Here is a 25,144-nt window from a genome sequence, read left to right as displayed (position 1 = left end):
AAATAAAAATCTTATGTTATAAGGAAGTATTGTGCCATCGTTTTAGTTGACTGTTTTAATGTTCTCAGTTACACATAAATTCATGTTGCATTTTATTTAAAAAATAATAAACTTGAATTTTATTTCAAAAGAAGCAAAGATAAATCTAAAGGAACATTAAATTTCAAACGAACACTATTCATCAGTTGAGATTCTAGTATGTAAAAAGAAACAAAAGGCAGACATGAGATTATTAAAAACTATTTTGGTACCACTAATATTTCAAAATAAAATTCTATCTTTGATATAGATTTAAGACTTTTAAAAAATGTGTTGGGATTAATATCGTAAACTTCTTGGTCCAATAAAAGGAGCGCTGAACTATCAGCTTCACATTCTGAATTCCAATCTTGGAGACCAAATGAGTCCAGAGCTTTGTCCTTTATATTGACAAGGTTTTTATTTCTACCATGATGCCTGTCTAGTCAAATCTAGACATATACTAAATATGTGGAATTGGTTTTTCCATATATCTTGAAAATTTTCTCAGTGATGACTATTTTGGGTGAAATGTTTGTGTTACCTCAAAATTTATGTATTGAGGTCCAAACTTGCAATGTGACTTCATTTAGATACAGGACTTCATAGCAGCAGTTAAGGTTAAATTAGGGCATAAATATAGGGTCTTGGTCCTATAGAGTTTATTCCTTAGTCTTATCCAAAACACAACATCCCTATAGGAAGTGAACAGTTTTATTTGTATAGAAGAATGTTGTTATGGTTTGGATGTGAGGTATCCCCCAAAAGTTTACATGTGAGACAATGCAAGAAGGTTCAGAGGAGAAACGTTTGGGTTATAAGAATTGTAACTCAATCAGTGAATTAATCCTCTGATAGTGATTAACTGAATGGTAACTGTAGTGGTAGTGTGTTGCTGGAGAAGGTGGGACTTGGAGGTGTGGCATTGGGATACATGTTTGTATCTGAAGAGTGGAGACTCTCTCTCTCTCTGCTTCCTGATCACATGTGAATTGCTTTCCTCTGCCACACTCTTCCACCATGATATCCTGCCTCACCTGGAGCCCTGAGGAATGGAGCCGGCTTTATATGGACTAAGACCTCTGAAACCATAAGCTCTCAAATAGTTGTCCCTCCTTTACAGTTGTTCTGGTCAGGTCCTTTAGTCACAGCATCGAAAAAGCTGATTAAAAAAAAAATGTTTTCTATTCAGACTTACTCCTACAGAAAACTAAACCATCCATATAAAAAAATAAAGAAAGGAGGAGAATGGGCAGAAAATGTAAAATTTTAGAAGAGTTCAACAGAGAGACATGTTAGTGATCTATTAATCCCACTCACATTTATTATATATAAATATTACATCATTAAAAATTCGGTAAGAGGTTATATATGAAATGATTATATAGCTTATTATCTAAAATGGAATGTTTTTAATAAGATTTTTCTTTTATTTATAATTCCAATCCAACCACTCAGGATTACTTTTTGTCATTTCCCCAAACCTTGATTTTCATTTCTTTTATAGTGAGAGAGATAAAACTCACAATATTTATAATATTTCTCATTGTTCGATTCAACAATACACACAATGATTTTACATTATTTGATACTGTCAAAGAGTTTTCTAATATGGCTGTACCAACTAATACCCCTCCAGCAATGTGTGATAATTCTAGTTGTTCTACATACTCACCTATGTGTTAAGCATGTCAGGGATTTTTAAAAATTTGTTTTGCTTTGCTATTCTAATCTGTGTCTTGTAGAACCTGTGTATAGTAGTATATGATTGTGGCTTTACTTTCTTAATTTGTATGTTCTTGATGACTGAGACTTAAAATCTATTAATTTGCTTATTTTTTATTTGGATCTCCTTAATTTGGTGAAATACATTTTCATTTTTCTATTGTGTGGTCTATTTTCAGATTTGTTACAAACATAATTACATATAAACATTCTTGATAAATCTGTGGGATTTATTTTGGGAAATAATTTCTCCCATTTTCTGTTTCCCCAGGATTATTCATATTTTCCCCTGGGCTTTATTTTATTTATTGAAAAAAATTGTATTCCATTGCCTTTACCATTTAGATCTTCAAAACCTCTAAATGCTTATTGTGCACTATGTGAGGAAGGATCAAGAATCGTTTTTCAAATTGAAATCCAAGTGATATCACACCTTTTATTGAAACAACCATTTTTGCACTTCTCTGAAGTTTTCCTTTGTTAAAATCTACATTTATATCACTGTAGCTCTGATTTGGGGCTCTCTATTCTATCTAGTTGTGATATTTTTCCTACCCTTGTTTTACACCACATTTTAATTATTGTGGTTTTATAACAAAAGTCTTAATACCTTAATTAAAAGAGTGATTTTGAATGAGAAAAAGATACTAAAAAGAATTACAATGATGTAATTATTCATATGTGTTTACTTATTGAGTAATAAATACTTTTATTTTTGGCTTTATAATTTTGTTCTAATTCCAAACAATAATCAATATATTTGCTTTTTTAAACAAAATATTAAATCTCTATTTCTTTCTGAACATTCAAAATGATAAACAGAATAGTTACTATGTTACACATTTTAGTTTCTTGGACATATTTGTCTAATATGTTGTGTAGAGTTTTATGTTCTATATTTTTTCTATATTTATATGTCTATAACGCTTTATTTAAAATTTTGTTTATAAGTTACCTGAAGTCTTCAAGATTGCTCTTTATTGGTAATGAATTTAAAATCTTCAATATTTTCAAATGCCTCTTCCCTGTGTCCTGATAACATTTTTACAAGAGAAAACATTCTCTTTATGTATTAAGTGACTTAGCATGCTCAGATCGCATAAATATATTTTTATGGATAATGTCTCTTTTTTTTTTGCCCTATTGAGTCTGTCTTCATTCAACAAATGCTTTAAGGAAAAAATTTCTCAAATGATGTGATTCTTTTTTGAAAGTTTTGCTAAATTTAGCTGCTTTAAAATCAAGTTTTTTTTTAAAATTTCATTATATTCTGTCAGTATCTAAACAATGCACTATATTCTTCAGTTTTACCAGTAAGATCTCTGTCTTGTGCTCCATGGATACCTTTGAAATCCCTGCATCAAAGAATGGTGTCCAGAGATTACTTGAGAGTGTACAAAATGCTGGGAACCACCCTCCGGTGCTAGAGAAGAAGTCACTCTCTGGACAGGCTTGCTGGAATATTTTTACTCTTCTCTCTGTGGTATGCCACACTCTTCTGCCTCTCTGGGACGCCTGTGCTAGAGAATCAGAACCCTAATGATGAGTCTTGCCAACCAGGAGGATTAGCACACAGAAGCTAGTTCTGGCTGTCACGTCACATAGTTGGCAGCCACAGCACCAGAAGGATGCTGGGTAACTCTGTTCCAGAAATAAAGCATTTCTAAAGACATATTTTAACAAGTTTTAAGATTTAATGGCTTATGTCATATTCTTTTTAATTTCCAAATTAAAGTCTAAAAATGTAATACAATCGGGTTTAGGAGAAAATGTAACTAGATATGTGTGTTTATGACATCTGTTTTAAAGTATTTTAACTTAATTCGAGTTTCACCTTTTCTCTCTCTGTGTCTCTGTTTCCCTGTTTCTCTCTCTCTCTGAGTAGGGGTGGTAGAAAACACCCACAAAGGGCTGGGGATGTGGTTCAAGTGGTAGCGTGCTTGCCTGGCATGCGCGGGGCGCTGGGTTCAATCCTCAGCGCCCCATAAAAATAAAATAAAGATGTTGTGTCCACCAAAAACTAATAAGTAAGTAAGTAAGTAAGTAAATAAATAAAACACCCACAAACTTTTGGTGGCATCCTCCACTGGAAAGGAAGAGGAGGAGCCACTTGCCAGAGAGGGGAGTGAAGGATGACCTTCCCTTTCCACAGGTGAGATAGTTGGTGTGAAGGTGAGATAGGCAGGCCATCAGACTTCCCCATACCTGAGATCTCCATCGCTTCTCAGAGAGTGATAAAGTGACAGTGACAGCTGACACTGTCTTGGGGACTTCTTACTCTAATTTTTCAGGATACTTCCCTCCCTTTAACCCCTTCTTGGAACAGCTGGCAGTGGTCTGACTCTACTGAGAGTAGTCATGGATTTAGAGCCCAGGCAGGTAAATTGATAATGACTTGGTACAAATTAGAAGACACTATCTTGCCATCTGCAGGGAAATTTTCTTAACAATTATGTGAGTGCTGAGGAGAATGAGATTCTCAAGTAATTCTCCTGCTGCCATTTTCTACCTTTGCTATATGCCTGTTGATCCAAACAAGAGTTTGTTGACCTGGCCATTCTTTCTGAGGTCTGTATTAAAGGCCTTAACTTTCAGAATCACAGCATGTTCAAGTCTCATCTTTACAATATCAGGTAGCACATTTTCATGTTTTGTGGATTGAGATTACCCACATTAAAAATAGGGTTTGGATTTCTGTTTCTCATTATCTGGAAACTCCTGTGAGACCTAATGATCCAGGGCCCCAGCAGGGCGTTGAGCTGTCCTGTCTGCGTGTATGCAGGGTGGGGGCAGCACTGAGAAGGAGGAAGGCACTAGTGAGAAGGGGAAGACAATTTGGGAGTTTTAGTCATAAAAAGAAAAAACAAGACATACCCCACTGAATCAAATTCGTTTTAAAAAAATCAGAAGAAAGCAAACCAATTTAAAAATAGCAACATCAGGATCCATTTATTGAATAAAGTGTGCCTACCGCAGCAGCAGAAGGGGGCACTCTTGAACCAAGGAACAACCAAAGCTACATACCTGCCACCCCCACCCCAGGGATATTGAATTTAGGAATCATGAAAACATCACCAGGAGCATTCACACAAAGGAACCTGAAAGTGTAATAACTGGAGCGATTTTAAAAAGAGAAGAACCATCAAACAGAGAATGACCATAACTATAGGATACTAAAATGAATCTCATTTAATTCAATAAATTCATTGCAAATAGAAAAGAATGCCATGTATCTGAAATTCCAAACCTCAGAATAGAAATGGACAACTAGGAAGAACTGAAAGGTGAGCCAACCAAATTCTTCCTACTCTTCTTCCTACTAATTGAAAAACAAAGCTGAAAAAAAAAAATCTCAATAAGAATAGCTCAATTGCAAAGACTCCAAGGTAGAGTAGATATGTTCATAGTAAGAATCAAGGAACTTGAAATACAATCAAGAGAAGTAAATAACAATTGGCAGACATTTCATGATGCAGAACAGAGGAAGATGACTTCAAATAAGTGATGGATTCAGGGACTACGAAGAATAAAACAATGACATAGAACTAATATTTAAAACTAAAACTAGCAAATGTTCTGAAAAAAAAAATGACCCAAATGCTTATAAGAACTCATTCTATACTTGGATTAATTGATGAAGAATTGCCAATTTTAAAAACAAGAAAAGTTATGTTATTAGATCTAAATATTTAAAAAACAAACAAACAAACAAAAAACAACCTTGGTGACATCTAGGAAAGAAGGCCAATTGCTGAGAAAGGAAAGAAAAACAGCATGATAGCCATTGACTCATATAAACACCACTGGAGAAAGATATTCAAGAAACTCAAGGACGAATAATGAAAGTCAAGAATTCCATACCCAGTTAATTTCTTTACACATCAGAGCAATAGAAAACAAATGAAACTTAAGAACTCCAGGGAACATTTTATTCAGATAAGTCTTGTGAAGATTATACTAAAAATCAGGCTCTACCCAAGCTTTATTGAGATGATTAAAAAAAAAAACTTTGTTAAAAATGGTAGGGAGAATTGTATATATTTAAATCTAAGACTAGAAGAAAGTGGAAATGGGCTGAAAAAGAATATATACTTGTAGCTGGGTGTGGTGGTGCATGCCTGTAATCCCAGTGGGTGGGAAAGCTGAGGCAGGAGGATCTCCAGTTAAAAGCCAGCCTCAGAAACTTAGCAAGACTCTAATAAGCAACTTAGTGAGACCCTGTCTCTGAATCACATATAAAAAAGGGCTGGGATGTGGCTCATTGGTTAAGTGCCTTGAGTTCAATCCTCGTTACTAAATATACACGCGCGCACACACACACACACACACACACACACACACACACATATATCTACACACACACATACACATACACATGCACACACATATATATAGTAATATTATCTGAAAATATTAATAACCAACTTAAAATGGAAACTTTGGGCTTATACAGGGAAAGAGGAAATTATAACAAACTTACTGCTTAGGTAAGAGGTGATAGTCAAATGGTATTTAAGTCTGACAAAATGCATAGAAACTTACAAAAGAATAAAAGGGGACTACAGGCAGTTACATAAATTAATTAGCATTAATGTAAAACATACTGTAGTTGCTAAAGATAAAAACCAAATAAAACAAAGATCAAAAAGCTTGGGCAAAATAATTTTGCAATCAATCCATATGGATTAACTGAATGGAATATCAATTTTCTCCTTCTTAAAATGGGAAACTATAGCATAATGCATTTTTAACCCCACTCTTTCCCTTTTGCTTTACACCTTAAACTAATGTGACTGCTGACTGAACACATACTAAGAACAATTTTAAGAGAGGGCCTTGACAATTTCACTGCTCCCCTGCACAGAATATTGCTCAAAGCAGGTTGAGAAGGTAAAAGACCATATTAGTCTCACATTTTGACCCTAGGGTAACTTTCGCAGTTTTATAAATAGTGTCTCCCCACACCTTCAACTAGCATACTTAATAAGGAAAGGCTGAATCCTTTCCTCAGACTGGGAACAAAGTCTGGTATGCATGCTTTCCACATTCATTCAACATAGTGCTAGAAACTCCAGACAGTTCAATAGGACAACAAAAAGAAAATAAAACATGTAAGTTGAAAAAAGGTAAATTAAAATTGTCCTTATATGTAGAAGAAATTGTTATTTACATAAAAAGTGCCAGGGTGAACCTGTATGTCAATTTTCTTGGATATTTATTCATTTCAGAGAAAGTCATGTTTAAACATAAACCTGTGTATGGTTGTTCAGAACAATTGTATTTTTAATAGCAGAAACCTGGAAACAAAGGTGACCTGCAGTGGGTGAATGGCTAAACAAGGAATCTATCAAACAAAAACCCTCCTAGGACTAAACAATGACTTCTAGAAGAATACAGAATATAATGAAAAAAGTCCAAAAATCAGTGTAGTATTCCTTTGAATACATGTAAAACAAAATCAAAGATACAATTCCATTACCATCACTCAAAATATGAAACATTTTGGTGCACTGGGCGTGGGCCCTGAAAATTACCAAGAGTTAAAAAGAAACATAACAAAATAAGGAGATATCATGTTCATGGGTTGAAAGAAACAGAAGAGTAAAGATGTCAGCTCCCCATAAATTGATAGACAGACATATTCGATGGAATACCTATCAAAATCTCAGTAAGAGTTTTACAGATATAAACAATAATATTATAGGAGTGATATGAAAATATAAGCAAACAAGAATAACTAAAATAAATTGAACAAGAAGAGTTAAATAGAAGGAATCACTACCTGGTTTCAAAATTTATTATATAGGTCTAGTAATCAAAACTGTGTGCTCTTGGCAGAGGACTAGATGCATAAAATAATGAATCAGAATGTAGAGCCCCCAAATAAATCCAAACAGATATGACCAAATGATTTTTGACAAAGATCCAAAATAATTTAACAAAGAAAGCATGATGTTTTAATAAATGGTATAGAAACAATTGCATTCCTGTAAGCAAATGAGGAACCTTGAGCTGGGTTTATATTTAATGTGAAATATAAGGCCACATAGTTTTTTTTTAAAAAAACCTTTGGGTTCTAGGAATTGATAGAGAGTTCTTAGATATTACATCAAAAGAATGATACATAACAGGAAAAAATTAATTAATTAGACTTCATCAAAACTAAAAGCTTTCCTCTCTAAAAGATCTGAAATATGAAACAAAAGTTATAGTCTGGGAAAATATTGGCAAATCACATATCTTACAAAGAACTCATGTGTAGAATATATACAACAATCAAAACTCAATAATAAAAATACAAAACCAAAATAACAAGAACAAAAAAACCCAAATAGTCCAGTTTAATAAATGGATAAATCAAATAAAGTCATGTTTCAGAGAGAAGCTATGTAAATAACAGATACACTCATGAGAAGATGTTCAACATCAGTAGCCATTAGAGATTTAGAGAAATGCAGATTAATACCATAATGAGATATCACAACACATCTATTAAAACAGCTAATAATATAGTCATAGTGCCAAATTGTGGTGAGGATGTAAAGAAATAGGATCTCGGGCTGGGGATGTGGCTCAAGCGGTAGCGCGCTCGCCTGGCATGCATGCGGCCCGGGTTCGATCCTCAGCACCATATACAGACAAAGATGTTGTGTCTGCCAAATACTAAAAAATAAATATTAAAATTCTCTCTCTCTCTCTCTCTCCCTCTTTCTCACTCTCTCTCAAAAAAAAAAAAAAAAGAAATAGGATCTCTCATACATTGATGGTGGGGATGGGAAATGGTGCAGCTGTTCTGGAAATCATTTGACAATTTCAGCTATTGCACTTCAGGGCATTATTAATGCCAGAGAAACAAATATATAAACCTGCATATAATTGTTCACAGCAGTTGAATTTATAATGTCCCAAACCTGAAAACCACCAAGGTTCCTACGGTAGGTGAATGGTGAAACAAATTGTAATATATTAGAAGCCATGGGATACTATTCAGGAACAAAACTGAATAGAGTTCTGATATGTACAATAACTTGAATAGATCTCAGGGACATCCTACTGAATAATAAAAGCCCATTTCTAAAGATCATATACTAGAGATTCTATAGCATTCTTTATATGACAAAAGCAAGAATATGGAAACCAAGTTAGTGGTTGACAGAGGTTAGGAAAATGTGGGATGCCACTCTAAAGGATATTTGTGGTAATGGACCAGCGTTATATTTTGAGGTGGTGCTTTCACCAATCTATACCAGTGATCAAGTGACGTTAAACTACACACATGATCCCAATGCCACTTGCTGATTTTGTTATTGTCCTTCAATTACATTGGATATAGCCATTGGAGAAGTGGAATGGCCTTCTCTGTGTGACTTTATAATTTCCATTGTATCTATAATTGTTCCAAAACTTAAAAAAGCTTTAAAATCATTTTCTCCTTCGGTGACTGTCTTATCTATTGTAGAAAAAATAAAATTAAGCATATGATAAAGTAAGAAATAATTGCAAATGATGATCATGAAGTGGCAGTCTATGTATCTTAAATAATAACCCTGTGCACATTGAATTATGTCACTAAATTTTACCTTTCATGGCAACCATTTTGGCTTAACTAGGTACAACTATTTTAAGATCTTACTTATTACTAGTCAACAGAAATGTGTCACATTTTAGACATTACCAGAGCCATAGTGGATAATCATAAGTGTAATTTATCCTTAATCACCCAATGACATATCTCATCTTTGTGGCCCAATTACTGTTAATTAGATTTTGATCTTTCACCTTGTACCTGTTCCAGTATTTCCAATGTATATTTAGAATTATCTGGCTTCTCTGTTTCTTCTTTCCCTAGTCTTTTTTCTCTGTACATTTCATTTAGGATAGTTTCTAATCCTGTCTTCATGTTGATTAATCTTTTCCTGAGAAATGTCAAATCTGCTATTAAATCTATCCAATATAATTTTCATTTCAGAATATTTTTTGTCTCTAGAAGTACATTTTAGGCCTTTAAAAATATCTTCCAAATCTCTAATTAACCAATGCTCATGTTTCTCCACCTTCCTGAATATTTGGGTTATATTTATATAATATTTTAATGTTCCTGTCTATTAATTCTACTATCAGGTCATATCTAGGTCTATTTGTCTGTTTTGATTGATTGTGTTTTCTCCTCAGTATTGGTCATATTTTTTTTCTGCTTTTCTGCATGTCTGGTTATTTCAGCTTCATGGCAGACATTGCATGTGTGGTGCTTATAGTTTTATATTCCTATAAGCGTTCTTTTTTTGCAGGGGTGGGGTGGGGGTTTCCTGGGGATTGAACTCAGGGGCATCTGAGTTCAACTCAGCCACATCCCCAGCTCTATTTTGTATTTTATCAGAGACAGAGTCTCACTGAGTTACTTAGCACCTCACTTTTGCTGAGGCTGGCTTTGAACTCATGATCCTCCTGCCTCAGCCTCTGGAGCACTGGAAATACAGGTGTCCGCCACCATGCCTGGCTTCTATCAACATTCTTGAGATTCACTCTTGGATGAAGACAAGAGACTTGGACATAGTTTAATTATTTTGAGAGTGAGTTTAACCACCATGGTGGCACCAGAGTAGCTTATAGCCTCAGGTTGCTTTTGCTCTCTACTTAGCATAACCCTTCTGAGTGTCCTACCCACGGCCCTCTGTCCTCTCTGGCTAGTGAGATTGTGAGCTGTTCCTATCACTTGGTGAACTAAAGGAATTTTCCACCCTCTTCCTTTCTGGTACTTCTCTCCTTAGCTTTATGTTGTGTCCCCACACAAATGTGCTGATCGCACTTAGCTGGAGACTAGTGGGGGCTTTTTGAGAGTTCTCCCTCTTTATAATTCCTCTCAGTTACTGATGACCTGTTTTGGCCTTACTGGATTCCCAGCCCCACCTCTTCAATTGGGGAAGACTGCAGGACCCTTCCCAAGTTGCTCCTTCCTTACTCTAGCCACGACTTTCTTCAGTCAATGAGATAGAACATCATATTCCCTCTCTTTAAAGATGTTTACCCTTGATGGTCTGGTGTTCAATACCCTAAAGCTTATATTAAGTCTGTTCAGTTGTTTTGAATGTGAGGATGAATTCAGTTTCTCATGCTTTTGGTTTCTATGAAATCATTTCTATCCCCGTCTTCACATTCAGCCTCCATTTTCTTAAAAAAAGGAGCACAGTTTCAAAGCGAACCACTATGTGATGTCATTGTTATGAGTGTCTCTCTGGCCTCACATGGGAAAAACACCAGTCTGAAGTCTAAATGGGCCTTCACTGGTATCCTGAATCCAAATATTGCCTCATGAAGAGCTGAAACTCATAAAAATCTGATCCACAAGTCACATTCTGTAAGAACCTTGTTAGAGTCTGATCTCTCTGGGGATTAGCTTTAATCAGTAACTGTAGCAATTATCATCGATGGAAAACAGACCACCCAAAGATTTAATGGCATCAACAATGATTTTAGGCTCTGTGGATGAGTAACTCAATTAGGGCTCAGTAGGGTCATCTTGAGCCTTGGTAGGAAGTTTCGGTGGCTGAGGATGACTGGACGGCTAGGGCTGGATGTCTTGTGAGACATCATTACCCACAACTCTAGCAGTTCATGTTTGTTGTCATGTGAAGCACCTGTACGTGACCTTTCCATATTTGCTAGGCTTCCTCGTAATGTGTGCTTCTTATCTGTGATTATGACCTCTAAAAACAATGCTGAGCCGGGCACAGTGGCACATGCCTATATTCCCAGTAGCTCAGTAGGTTGAGGCAGGAGGACCACAAGTTCAAAGGCAGCCTCAGCAATTTAGTGAGGCTCTGAGTGACTTGGTGAGGCCCTGAGTGACTTGGCGAGACCCTGTCTCTAAATAAAATATAAAAAGGACTGGGGATGTAGCTCAGTGGTTAAGTGCCCTGGTATCAAAGGAAGGAAAAAAAAACAATGCTGAGCATCAGGGTGGAAGATGCATTACGTGAACAAGCAACAAAAAACAAACAAACAAACAAACAAAAAACTATAGATGTTAATTTTTGGTTCACAACAAAATTAACCAGAAAGTAGGGTTTCTGTACGCCTCCTGCACCCCTGCCAACCAAGATTTCCCACCAGAGTGGTAAATCTGTTATAGATGATGTTGATTAGCACAGTCTGACTTCTTTCACCTAGAAATAGTCACTTAAGTTTTTTCCATATCTTTTCATGGCTTCATAGCTCATTTCATTTTAGCATTAAATAATATTTTACTGGATATAGCTCAGTTTATTTATTTATTTATTTATTTATTTAGTTGCTCTGAATTTTGGCAGTTTTGAAAAGAAAAAAACAGCTTTAAATTGCAAAAATACAGAGAATCCAGTTTACCAGCCACATTTTAGGAATAAATTAATGGAGGCCAACACAAATTCTATGACTTTCCCAATATATTACTTCTATGTTATGTACTTAAAACTCAATCTGATATGTGGATAGACCAGTTTACTTAACTGGGCTTTGTGGTTGATTAAAACTTTTTGAAATTTTGAATAAAGCTGCTATAAATATCTCTGGTCAGGTTTTGGGGTGTCATACTTTTCAATCATATGGATTACATGGTAAAAGTCTGCTTAATTGCATAAGAAATTTCCAAAACATCTTCCAAATTGCTACTTTGAATTTCCATCAACAAAGAACCAGAGTTCTCTTTGTACCACATCCTCACCAACATTCAATGTTGCCAGTATTTTGTCTTTTTGCTATTCTGAACCCTGAAAGTCACAGTTTTATATGTGTTGGAGCTATAAAAAGCCTGCCCAATAGGAAAAGGGGGGACCATAAACTCACCCTGGATGAAAAGTGGCAAGGACGCAGTGTAGTAGAATTTGTGGATGAGAGATATGATGCAGACATCCATGGGAAATATGACCTATGAATGTAAGAATGCTTAGAGAAAATAGGACTCAATTATAGAGAAGACTAAGCATATTTGGAAGAATAGTTTATAATTGGTTAATATAGTCTAATTTACTTGACAGATCATCCTGTCATACAGTGACTAACAATCACAGCTCAGTGAAACAGATCACTTGCCTATATCCAGACTCCAGCATCTGATTCCATTTAGGTTCATAACACAAAAAGCAATGTCTTGTATGCAATTTGCCAGAATTTTACTGCAAATTTTTGCATCAATGTTCATTAGGGATATTGGTCTGAGATATTCTTTCCTTTATGTGTCTCTGCTTGATTTTGGTATCAGGATGTTACTAACTTCATAGTGCACCATTATCAAGTGGGGGTTCATTCCAGGGATTCAAGGTTGGTTGAACATATAGAAATCAATAAACATAATTCATCACATTAATAGACTTAAAGATAAGAATTATATAATTCTATCAATTGATGCAGAGAAAGCACTTGACAAAATACAGCAAGTTTAAAACACTAGAACACATTTTATGTTCGAAAAACTAGAGATAATAGGAACATACCTCAACATTGAAAAAACTATCTATGCTAAGCCCAAGGCCAACATCATTCTAAATGGAGAAAATTTGGAAGCATTCCCTCTAAAAACTGGAATAAGACAGGAATGCCCTCTTCCACCACTTCTGTTCAACATAGTCCTTGAAACTCTAGCCAGAGCAATTAGACAGATAAAAGAGATTGAAGGGATAAAAATAGGAAAAGAAGAACTTAAAATATTATTCTTTGCTGACAACATGATTGTATACTTAGAGGATCCAAAAAAATCCACCAGAAAACTTCTAGAATTAATAAATGAATTCAGCAAAGTAGCAGGATATAAAATCAATACAGTTATCTCATAATAGACAAATAAAAATCAAATGCATTTCTATTCATTAGTGATGAATCCTCTGAAAGAGATACTAGGAAAACTACCCCATTTATAATAGCTTCAAAAAGATACTTGGGAATCAACTTAACAAAAGAGGTGAAAGACCTCTACAATGGAAACTACAGAACACTAAAGAAATAAATTGAAGAAGACCTTAGAATATGGAAAGATTGCCTCTGTTCTTAGATAGGCAAAATTAATATTGTCAAAATGGTCATACTACCCAAAGCAGTATACACATTCAAAACAATTCCAATTAAAATCCCAATGTCATTCCTTAAAGGAATAGAAAAAGCAATCATGAAATTCATTTGGAAAAATAAGAGAACCATAATAGCCAAAGCAATCCTTAGCAAGAAGAGTAAAGCAGGAGGCATCACAATACCAGACATTAAACTATACTACAAAACTATAGTAACAAAAATGGCATGGCATTGGCACCAAAATAGGCATGTATACCAATGGTACAGAATAGAAGACACAGAGACAAACTCACATAAATAGAGTTATCCCATAATAGACAAAGGAGTCAAAAACATACTTTGGAGAAAAGATAACTTCTTTAACAAAAGGCACTAAAAGAACTGGAAATCCATGTGAAAGAAAGTGAAACTAAATCCCTATCTTTCACCATGCACAAAAGTCAACTCAAAGTAGATCAAGGATCTAGGAATTAGACCAGAGACCTTGTACCTAGTAGAGTAAAATCTTTATCATGTCGGATTAGGCCCTTACTTCCTTAATGAGACTCTTAATGCACAAGAAATAAAATCAAGAATTAATAATTGGGATGAACTCAAACTAAAAGCCTTCTTCTCATCAAAAGAAACAATCAATGGGGTTAAGAAAGAGCCTACATTTTGGGAACAAATTTTTGCCACATGCACATCAGAGAGAGCACTAATCTCCAGGATATATAAAGCACTAATCTCCAGGATATATAAAGAACTCAAAAAACTTAACATGAAAATCTAACAGCCAAATCAATAAATGGGCTAAGGAGCTGAACAGATACTTCTGAGAAGAAATTATACTTTCAGTTAACAAATATTTAGAAAAAAATGTTCAACATCTCTAGGAATTAGAGAAATGCAAATCAAAACTACTCTAAGATTTCTTCACACCAGTCAGAATGGCAGTTATCAAGAATACAAGCAACAATAAGTGTTGGCGAGGATGTGGGAGAAAATGTACACTCACACATTGCTGCAGGAACTGCAAATTGGTGCATCCAATCTGGAAAGAAGTATGGAGATTCCTTAGAAAACTTGGGATGGAACCACCATTTGATCCAGCTATCCCACTCCTCAGTCTATACCTTAAAGACTTAAAAACTGCATACTACAGTAACGCAGCCACTTTCATGTTTATAGCAGCACAATTCACAATTGCTAAACTGTGGAAGCTACCTAGATGCCCTTCAATAGATAAATGGATAAAGAAACTGTGGTATATATACAAAAATGGAATATTACTCAGCATTAAAAAAGAATAAAATTATGGCCTTTTCAGGTAAATGGATGTAATTGGTGAATATCATTCTAAGTGGAGTAAGCCAATTCCAAAAAATCAAAGGCTGAAAGTCATCTCTGATAAGTGGATGCTGAGCCATAATGGGGAGGGAGCATGGGAAAAATGAGAACTTTGATTGGGCAAAGAGGAGGGAAGGGTATATTGGGGGCATGGGAGCTGTAAGGATGGTGGAATGAGATGGACATCATTACCCTATGAATATGTATGATTGCACATATGTTGCAGTGCTACATTGTATACAACCAGAGAAATGAAAAGTTGTGCTGCAATTTTGTACAATGAATCAAAATGCATTGTGCTATCATATATACCTAATTAAAATTAATTAATTAATTTAAAATGGAATATCTTGAGAGAGTCATAGAACTTATGTTTGACCCTCATTATTTTATTTTTAAAAAGTGGTTTGTGAACTAGATTCTCAGTAATATTCCTTCCTGCTCTACTATTTTTAAAAAGTAGATAACATTATCCAGAGGCAATTTTTTTTTCTTTATGTAAAGATGAAAAACACCTAAAGGTTAGGGTCATTTAGAAGGTGATAGAAGATGTTGTCTGGCACTTTGACTAATTTTGAGGGAAACCGTAGGGAAATGAAACAAATACATCACCTTGCTAAGTGTTGTTCTCTGGCTCTGATTCCATGAAGACCTCCTTCTGCAGAAAGCACAGATCTGGTCAGATGAAGAGGAGGAATTTGTTTAAGCAATTCCAAAGATGAGCATTTTCTATATAATTCTTTACCCCCTAGAAAACAGTATTAAAATTTCTGGGAAGTCTTCTTATATCTGTAAGGGCAAAGTTTAAAAAGAAGGGAAATAAATAGGAAAAATCTTAATGACATCATTTTCCTGTGAGGCTCTCATTTCTTACATTGCTTTACTTTTCTATGGTTTCCATGGACTTTTCAGGTCTAAATGTCAGGTATCAGAATTCAAAGTGAAACACTTTCCCTTACTTCTGTGTGTTTTTGTTCCCTAGAGTCCTAAGCCTAAATTTCAGATTCTATTTTTATAGTCTTCACAGTGGAGAGTGATGTGGATCATATTGATTGTAGCCAGTCGAGAAATTTCTTTTACTAAAAGCTTTGCATTGCGTGAAAGAGGACAGAGTCAGGCAAGCAGTACGACTCTGTATTCAGGAAAAGATACTTTCTACTGAGTGCACCTGCAGTTGCTACTCAAGAACTCCTGTTCTTCCTGCATTCAGCAGTTCCTTGCAGCACCTGCAGACATATCCTGAGCAAGGCCTTCTGCTCTCACCTGGCTCCTTCCTGAAATTCACAGCCATTTCCCTAATGCTATAGGATAACTGCTTTTTTCTTTGTACAAAGTAAGGCAAGGTTACCAAACTTTTACCTTAAGGCAAGTAATAGGCTTTCCATTTTTTTCCAGGACTCTCATGAAATATTTTGAGCATCTTTAGAGCTTTTATGTTTCTATTCTTGTTGTTGTTGTTGTTGTTCTTCTTCTTCTTCTTCTTATTATTATTATTATTATTATCATTATTATTATTATGTTAATGTGTCTTATGCACAACTTTGGGAAACTTCAGGTAATTCCCATGCTGAATTTTCTACTTCAGTGCATTTCACTGCTAGATATTTGAAACATGACTGCCAAATGAATGAATACATAAAAATATCATTCTTTTCTTTTTCTAGTCTCCATTTCATAAATCATAAATAAAACAGAATATTAAAAAGTTAAGAAGCTTGTTTGTGACCTTGTGGTGCATGTGGAAGACCTGACAAATGAATTTAGGTCTACCTGAAGTCCTATACACAAGGTACACTGTTTTAACTAACTTTAAACCTACCAAGTCTGGTTAGATATTGGCTAAGAACTAACAACAAATAGGTTGTTGCAATGTAGCATATTAATCACAATCAAACAGGCTGAGAAATATTCCCTGGCTCAGCATGGAATCCATTGTGTACCTCTGTAGTATAGAATAGAATAGTTTTGTTTTACTAAATATCCTATGGGAAAATTATCGAGACCTATCTAATCCTTTTACAATAACACAATGAATTCTAAAAGGCAGATTTCAAAAGTATTTTAATCTTTCATCACTAAAAACTTTCAGAGAGATAATATAATAACATTTTTTTAGGGCTGGGTGGCAGAGTGCTTGCCTAGCATGCATGGAACATTGGATTTGAACTTTCTTTTTAAATGGTCATATGTTAGGTAGACATTATTATTCAATTACCATTGCTAGTACCATATTATTTTGTTTAATTCTTTCCTACTTAGTCATAAATCTTATATCTTTCTATTCCATTTTTCTTCTGCTAATAATTTATTAAGTGTTGATACTTAGATAAGTATCTAAGATTCTTCCAGGTAAGAAGCAATTGCTTTATTATCAAGGTATTACAGTGGTTAATGCTTGTATTTGAGAATAAATAGCCCTTTATTTGAAATTTAAGTTGAACTTTTGAGAGGATTTTGCATGGCTAAAGCATTATGAGATACTACAAAGGCACTGTTGTAAATTTATCTTTCTTTCAAATAGTACTATTGAGTGTTATTTTTATTTTCCTTTAAGATGCAAATTATATTATGAGATTTCATGCTTAAAAAACTAATCTATGAAAAAAAAAGAGGTCAAGCTCTGATTGTACCCAAAGAAATATGGATAGATCATTCCTTGATATCACTACTGCACATATAGGTACTACTAGCACCCATGTCATAATTTTCATAATAATTTAATTGGGGTAAGTTCTGTTATCAGTTTGTTTATTCAGGAGCCCCAGGAAGGTGAGGGAGCTTGAGTCATCATCTTCTCCAGAAGGGATTCTTGGCCCTAGCATTTCTTTGTGTTGCCTGGGGTTACCTTGCCATTGACTAGATTTCTTTAACAGCATCTTTCCTGGCCTGGCCTCTACTCACAGTATTGTTTCCATTTTGATTTATCTCAGGGCAGAGCCTCTTCACCACATAGAGAACCAATGTCAGGGAGAGACTTACTGCTCTTTGCAAGTGTGGTTATTGGTGCCATTGGGTCTATTTAATGAAGCTCAATGTTGATATGCAGACAGAGTGCTCCAAGTAAAGGCAGATGCAAAGAGAAATGACACCTCCTTCCAGCAACAGTCACTTCTGCTATAGTCTGAATGATGATCTCTTTGTCAAACTCATGTTGAAACTTAATCCCCAATGTATCAGTATTAAAAGTCTTTGGGAAGTGATTAAGTAATGAGGGCTCTGTCCTGTGGGATAGTATTAGCACCTTTATGGAAGGGCTTGAGGTTGAAGGGAATATGTTCTTGAACATCTGCTTTTTTTGCCATGTGAGAGCATAGAATTCCTTTCCTTTGGAGGATGCAGAACAAGGCATCATCTTGGAAGCCGACACTCACTAGATACCAGATGTCAATACTTCCAGTGCTATAACTTGGACTTCTTAGCCTCTAGAACCAGGAGAAATAATTTTTATTGTTTATAAATTGATAGATTTGTGGTATTTTGTTACAGCAAGCATTTACAGATTAAGACAACTTCTTTTCCTTTACATTCCCAGTGTCGTTTTTACTTGTTCTACTTCTTCCCTAGTAGTTGTAAGCTGCTGTTTGCCTTTTAAAATATAAATCAGATCTTCCATTCCCTTGTTCCAATAAACTTGGAATCAAATCCAGAGTTTTGACCTATACAATCGGGCTCTAGACCACTTTCCTGACCTCAAACCCTTCTAACTATCCCCTTGTCTTCTCTTTTCCAGACTCACCAGCTCCTCAGTGTCCTCTGAGTATACCAGGAAGGACTTTTTTTTCTTGATCTTCTCTCTGCCTTCTTCTGGAATCTGTACAGGTACTTTTCTATCTTTGATATTTCTTAAGATTCCTGTCTTTTAGATTTCTGTTCAGATGTCTCTTATTCTTTACATTCCTGATTTCTTATTCTGTTATTTTCTCCATAGAGCTTGGTGGTACCTGATTTTATCTTACAATTTTATTTGCTTTCTATTTCATTTCTCTCTCAATCACAATGTAAGTTTTAGGACAGGAGAAACTTTATTCTGTTTATTGTCATGTTCCAGGAACCTGTAATAGGTGTAGAGGTACCTATTAACTATTTTTTTTTGGATGACTGTATCAGCAAATGAATGAATGGGAGAAAAAGAATTGCAACACATTAGGTTGATTTTACTTAGAGAGGAGTTTTTGCTTGGTGTGACTTTTGCTTTAGGCAGCCTATTACACATGGCTACACATTGACCTACAGCAGTAGGGGGGGGGAATCCATGTAGTCACTTCTTTTCTCAAGATATGTCCTTTCTGTCCACCTCTGTACTTCCAATTCAGGCTTCTATTGACTCCTGTAAGTAAATTTCTACTTTATCAAGAAGACGAAATCTGAGTCTATACTTTTCATTCCTTCCTCTTTTAGATTAAAAAAAAGTACAATGGATACACATTCCTGATGTCTAAAATCACTGAAGGTAGTTTTCATTTCAGTAACTTTTCTGAGAAAAGAGATTCAAATATTTAGAAATTGTTTTCAATATACTCTGAAATTTGGCTATGTCACCATGGAAGCATAGGAATGGTGCTCTAAAGTTGTCCACATTCAAATCTGTAAAAAATATTACTTTGTATCACAAAAATGATTTTGTGAATGTTTTTAAGGATCTTGAAATGAAGGGAGTGTCCTGAATTCTATGGTGTGTCCAGTGTTACCACAAAAGCCTTTGGAAGGCAGTTAGCAGAGAGATGTGTGACAATAGAAGCAGAGGTCAATGTGATGTGATGGAGGGATCATGGATCAAGCAATGCAGGTAGCTTTTATAATCTGAGAAACTGAAAGAATTACTTAACCCTAGAGCTTCCAGAGGGAAAGCATTCCTGTCAACACCTAATTTTAGTCCAGCAGAACCCATTTCATAATTTTGAACTTCAGAACTATAATACAATAAATTTGGGTTGCGTTAAGCCATTTAGTTTTCAGTAATTTGCTATAGTAACATTAATATAGGAATTGCTCTTCTGTCACCTTTCAAGCCTCAGTTGGACGGGCAAAGAGACAATTCTGGAAGGATCACCACACAGGGGGAGCCACAGGTACAGTTCAAGCTACTGCTGGTGGGTGACAGCAGCACCCGGAAGACAATGTTCGTGAAAAACCACTTGACCCACGAGTTCGAGTATTACCTAGCCACCCTAGGCATGAAGGTCCACCCACTCGTGTTCCACACCAACAAAAAGCCATCAAGTTTGACGTCTGGGACACGTCAGGCCAGGAGAAGTTTGACAGCCTGCAAGACAGCTACTACATCTAAGCCCAGTATGCTGTTATAATGCTTGATGTGACACTAAGAGTTACTTACAAGAATGTGCCTAAGTGGCATTAAGGTCTGGTACAAGTGTGAGAAAACATCCCTATTATGTTGTGTGGCAACAAAGTGGACATTAAGGACAGAAAAGTAAAGGCAAAATCTATTGTCTGTCACGGGGAAAAAAACAACAACTCTTTAGTACTATGATATCTCCGCCCAAAGTAACAACTTTGAAAAGCCTTTCCTCTGGCTTCCTAGAAAGCTCACTGGAGACCCTGACTTGGAGTTTGTTGTCATGCCTGCTCTTGCCCCATCACACCTTGTCATGGACCCTGCTTTGGCAACTTAGACAACTGCTCTACCAGATGAGATTGATGACCTGTGAGAAAATGAAGCTGGAGCCCTGCGTCAGAAGTCTAGTTTTATAAGGCAATTGTTCTGTGATGTCAGCGGTGTTGCATGTGTGCCACCTTACTACAATCTAGTGAAGCAGACCTGTGCTTCATTTGTGGAATGCTGAAGGAGGTGAATGGGCTTTGGAGCGAATGTGGCAGTTAAAAAAATACCTTCAGTTTTTGAACCTGCATATTTAGCTATTTGGAATGCAGTTGTTTCTTTCTTGAGTTTAGAATATGACTGCAACAGTTATATCACCATATTCAGTGGTGAGTCTTGTTTGTTACTATCATTCCCATTCCTTTTTGTTTAGAATCAGAATAAAGTTGTATTTCAAATTTAAAAAACCACATTAAGATAATCACGTAAAATATTGTAAATAATGTCATAATATTAACAAAACAAACATTCTTCAACTGCTTCTTTCAGGCAGAGAAGGAAAATAACTAAAGTGTGTATAATAGTGCTTTGTCTACACATACATCAGCCTCCTGCGATTTGTGCTTTTGTTTTTTAACAGGCTAAGAGCACCACACCAATCCTTAGTCTAAAACATTATCCTTTAGATCGAGATTCTTCCAATTCTTTATCCTTTGCAAATCTTTATACCCAGTACTTGATATGCCATATTTCCCATGTTCCTCTTCACCAACTTGGGTTTTGATCCAAGTGAACACAATCCAGGAATTATATCTCATCACAGACTCAATATGAACATCAGAAAACTATGTAAATATTCCTGGTACCGTATTTCCTCTTTCAGCTATAGACACTCTTGAATATCAACTTATAATTGAATTAAACTGGACTTACCTTGTTTCTCTTGTCATTGAAATTCAGACTTCTGTTCAACCTCCAGTTTGTTCTGGTGGTAAACATCTCATTGACTTAACATAATAAAATCATCATGTCACTTTCTTACATACCACTTTTGAATCATTCTGTATTTTCTAGGATCAACTTCAACATTCCTATGTATCCTCAAAATTTTGTATGATCTAAGTCCAGCCTAGATACTCAACCTCATCTGGCTTCACTTTGGGGCTTTTTATGCTCCAACTACACTGACTCTCTTTCTTTTCCTCTTATATGCTATAGTTTGGATCTTAAAGTTTCCCCAAAGGCCTGTGGGTTAAAGACTTTGTCCTAACAGTGATGGTATTAGGAGCTTTTGGAACATTTAAAAGGTGAGGTTTACCACAAAGCCTTTAGGTCATTGCGGTTGTACTTGTGAAAGGGACTATGGCATCCTGGTCTCCGTTTCTTTCTATCTTTTCACCTCCTGGCCAAGAGGTGAGCAGTTCTGTTTCATAGTGAGGTACTGTTTCATCCATTGCAATGGGTCAATGAATTATGGACCAAAATCTCCAAAACCGTGAGCCAAAATAATTTTTTTCTTTTTATAGGTTTTATTACCTCAGGTATTTGTTATAGTAACAGAAAACTGACTAGCACATTGAGTTAAAATATCCTCAACTCAGGGTCTTTGTTTCTGAAATTTTCTCTGCTTGGAATGTCTTCCTCTCATTATTTTCCCCTGCTTACTATTTTGTACTTCAATTTTCTGATAAAATTCATTATTCAAACTGGTAGGTCTTCAAGTTAAATTCACTTTTTGCATACTATATGTTTCCTTTGAGGTACTAATCCCAGTTTTAATGAATTAATTATTTTATTTTACTATGTGCTTCCTCTGCTGTTAAAACAAACATTGTATCTGTCCTTGTCCTTTCTTTGCACCTGTTAGCAGAGTACCTAGTATCTAGAAGCAATGAAAAATGCAGATCATGTATGCTTTTTTGTGTCTTCTGTCTCTGAAACTTTATTTTGCTATGGGCACAATTTAACTCATGGCACTTATTACTACAAGATTGTACTTTAGGTTTCTTTTTGTCTTAAGGCCTCATATTCCTCTGTTAATTATTTCATCATGATATTCCATTATGCTAACTACTATGCAATATTCTCATATAATTTGAAATGACAGAAGAAAAGTGAAATAAAGGCAAAAAAATCTTTAAAAGATTCACATGGAATGAACCAACTTATATAGATTCAAAATACTTTTAATTCATTCTTTTCTCCAGTAGTAATTGTTCTCTATATTTGCATAAATAATAAATACATTTTTTCCATGTAAGAATATTTTGCATATAGAAATATTTTAACAATTGATTGAAAGGAAGCCAGTCTAATAATTTCCTATGTGTAGGCAATTTCATCATTAAAAAATTGGCTCTGTGTTGTGGAATTTTTGCATTCTATAATATTTTGCATACCAATAATATTGTTATAATATTTTTACTACGCTAAAGGTGTTATTTCAAATGGTCAATTTTTTCTTGTTAAGCTCTTGTTTTCTGTTGCTGTGTTAAATATTAAGAGCTAAGTTGAAAAAAATTTACAATTTGCTAATTTAAATATCAAATTACACTTAACTAGATTATGATATCTTTTGTTGTAGTACAAAGAAATCTCAAAGGCTGGTTTTTTTTAACAGCAAAATTGGCAAATTAGTAAACAATGTTCTTTTAAATAGCTTTCTAAAAGAATTTCTTACTAGATCTGAAGCCAGCTTTGATAGTGATGAAAGTAAATTTTCCTAGCCAACTGTTTCATTGCTTAATTTGTCTTATAATTAAAATGCACACCCTCATATTTAATCTACCCTTTCTTTGCCACAGCCATTTCTTCTTTCTCTTATTTCATGTAATAATAATAATTGCTCTTTTCTTTGTAATAGACATTAATGGTAGTTTGGGGAAATTTTTATCACAATAGCATGTCACTGTTCTCCTTCCAGTGGAAATTATTCTGGGTTTTCTTCCAGTCTTGAAATATAGCTATATAGTTTATCTCACTCCATTTCATACATAACTTGAAAGACAGATTGTATTTTTAATGATTTATGTATATTCACATTGCAATTTCCTTCATACTCAAGATGTAATTTATGGTGTCTGATTGAAGGGCACCTTCAACTAGTTGTTCCTCTGGTGGAATAATGTAGATATTTGCTACTTTTCCAATGAGTTGAACACCAGATACTCAAATAGAAGGGTCTGAATTTAAATATCTTAAGTTTTTAAAGGCAGCTAAGTTTAGTTTATCATATAAAGGATCTTGATAGTGTTTGTCTTTAAATATTTTGATATATCTTTCTGCTATACTAGAATGTCACTAATACTGAGGGCTTTGATATTGAGATTCAGTCTATTGCTTTTTTGTGAAAAAGCACTAATATACTGAAATCTAAGGAAGCAAGCTGGGATGGAAAAGGGAGATAAAACATCTAATACTTTTACCTCTCACATTTGACTCACAAGTTAATCCCATATGAGTTAATTTTTTTCTTTTATTAATGCCTTAACCTGGTTCTATTTCTAATACGTTCAAGGAATTCTTCCACATGGCATCATGATCAAGTATTGCTAGCATGCAGTGTAGTTTTAAAAACTGCAAATGAAAAACCATTGGTTCCTGGAAAAATGATTCTGGATTTTAACAGACATACACCACCTGGGGAAGTTATTCATGAAATTTTTATTAATTATTATAGCAATTTGTTTTTTCCAATTACTGCTGTTTAATATAAGACTGATCTCCTAACTACCAAGTTACAATTAGTTGGTTCCAACTAGAAGTAACCATACATATCAATCAATGAATGGATAGCTTGCATAAAACAATGATTTCCAAACAATACTTGTATACAAACTCTATTGATACTTTCTATTAATAATACTTTCAGAAACCAGAAAGTATTATTCCTTTTTTTCTTCCTGAACATGTAAATCCATAGATCTACATCTTAAATGAACCTCTGGCCATGTCCATCAAAAACTTGCTCTGGAAGAACTTAGTTTTGTCTGAGTTAACTTGCTATCTCTCTAATCTCTGCTTTCTACACCTCACTCTCTTGACCCCAAGAGGAACGGAATTCCTTCCTTTGGAGGCTTCCATCTTGTTTGTTACCCAGCTCTCCACCTACCTGGCTCTCTTTTAAGTCCTCCATCTGCTGGGTTGTGTTTCAGACTCAATTTTGTGATAAAATCAAAAGCAAGAACATAATGGCCTTTGAATGGGTATAATTTCATTTCAATTCTTCTTTGAGAAAAAAAAAATTATTGATATAAGGAAGAAAGTGAATTTCAAAAGTAGAATGCAATTTATGTGAAGATTATAAAACTGTTGAAATTTCTTTATATGTATAATGACAAGGAAATCCATTTTATACATTCTGTCCTATTTTCAGTAATTTCAGTGCAGGAATCAGTTGTTCCTCAAATTCTCTTAACCTGATGTTGTGTTAAATGATAGTTTAAGGAAAAAATTGAAAAAGACATTTTTATA

The 25,144-nt window shown here is 34.9% G+C and overlaps 1 pseudogene; it reads left to right on the top strand.

Moving 5' to 3' along the window:
* Positions 1-20,744, top strand: part of LOC143397829 (GTP-binding nuclear protein Ran-like) — a 77,968-nt pseudogene extending 57,224 nt beyond the window's left edge.
* Positions 20,745-25,144: the final 4,400 nt, after the last annotated feature.

Source organism: Callospermophilus lateralis, chromosome 1, assembly GCF_048772815.1.
Source record: "Callospermophilus lateralis isolate mCalLat2 chromosome 1, mCalLat2.hap1, whole genome shotgun sequence".
Lineage (NCBI taxonomy): Eukaryota > Metazoa > Chordata > Mammalia > Rodentia > Sciuridae > Callospermophilus > Callospermophilus lateralis.
This window is presented reverse-complemented; position numbering and strand designations above follow the sequence as displayed.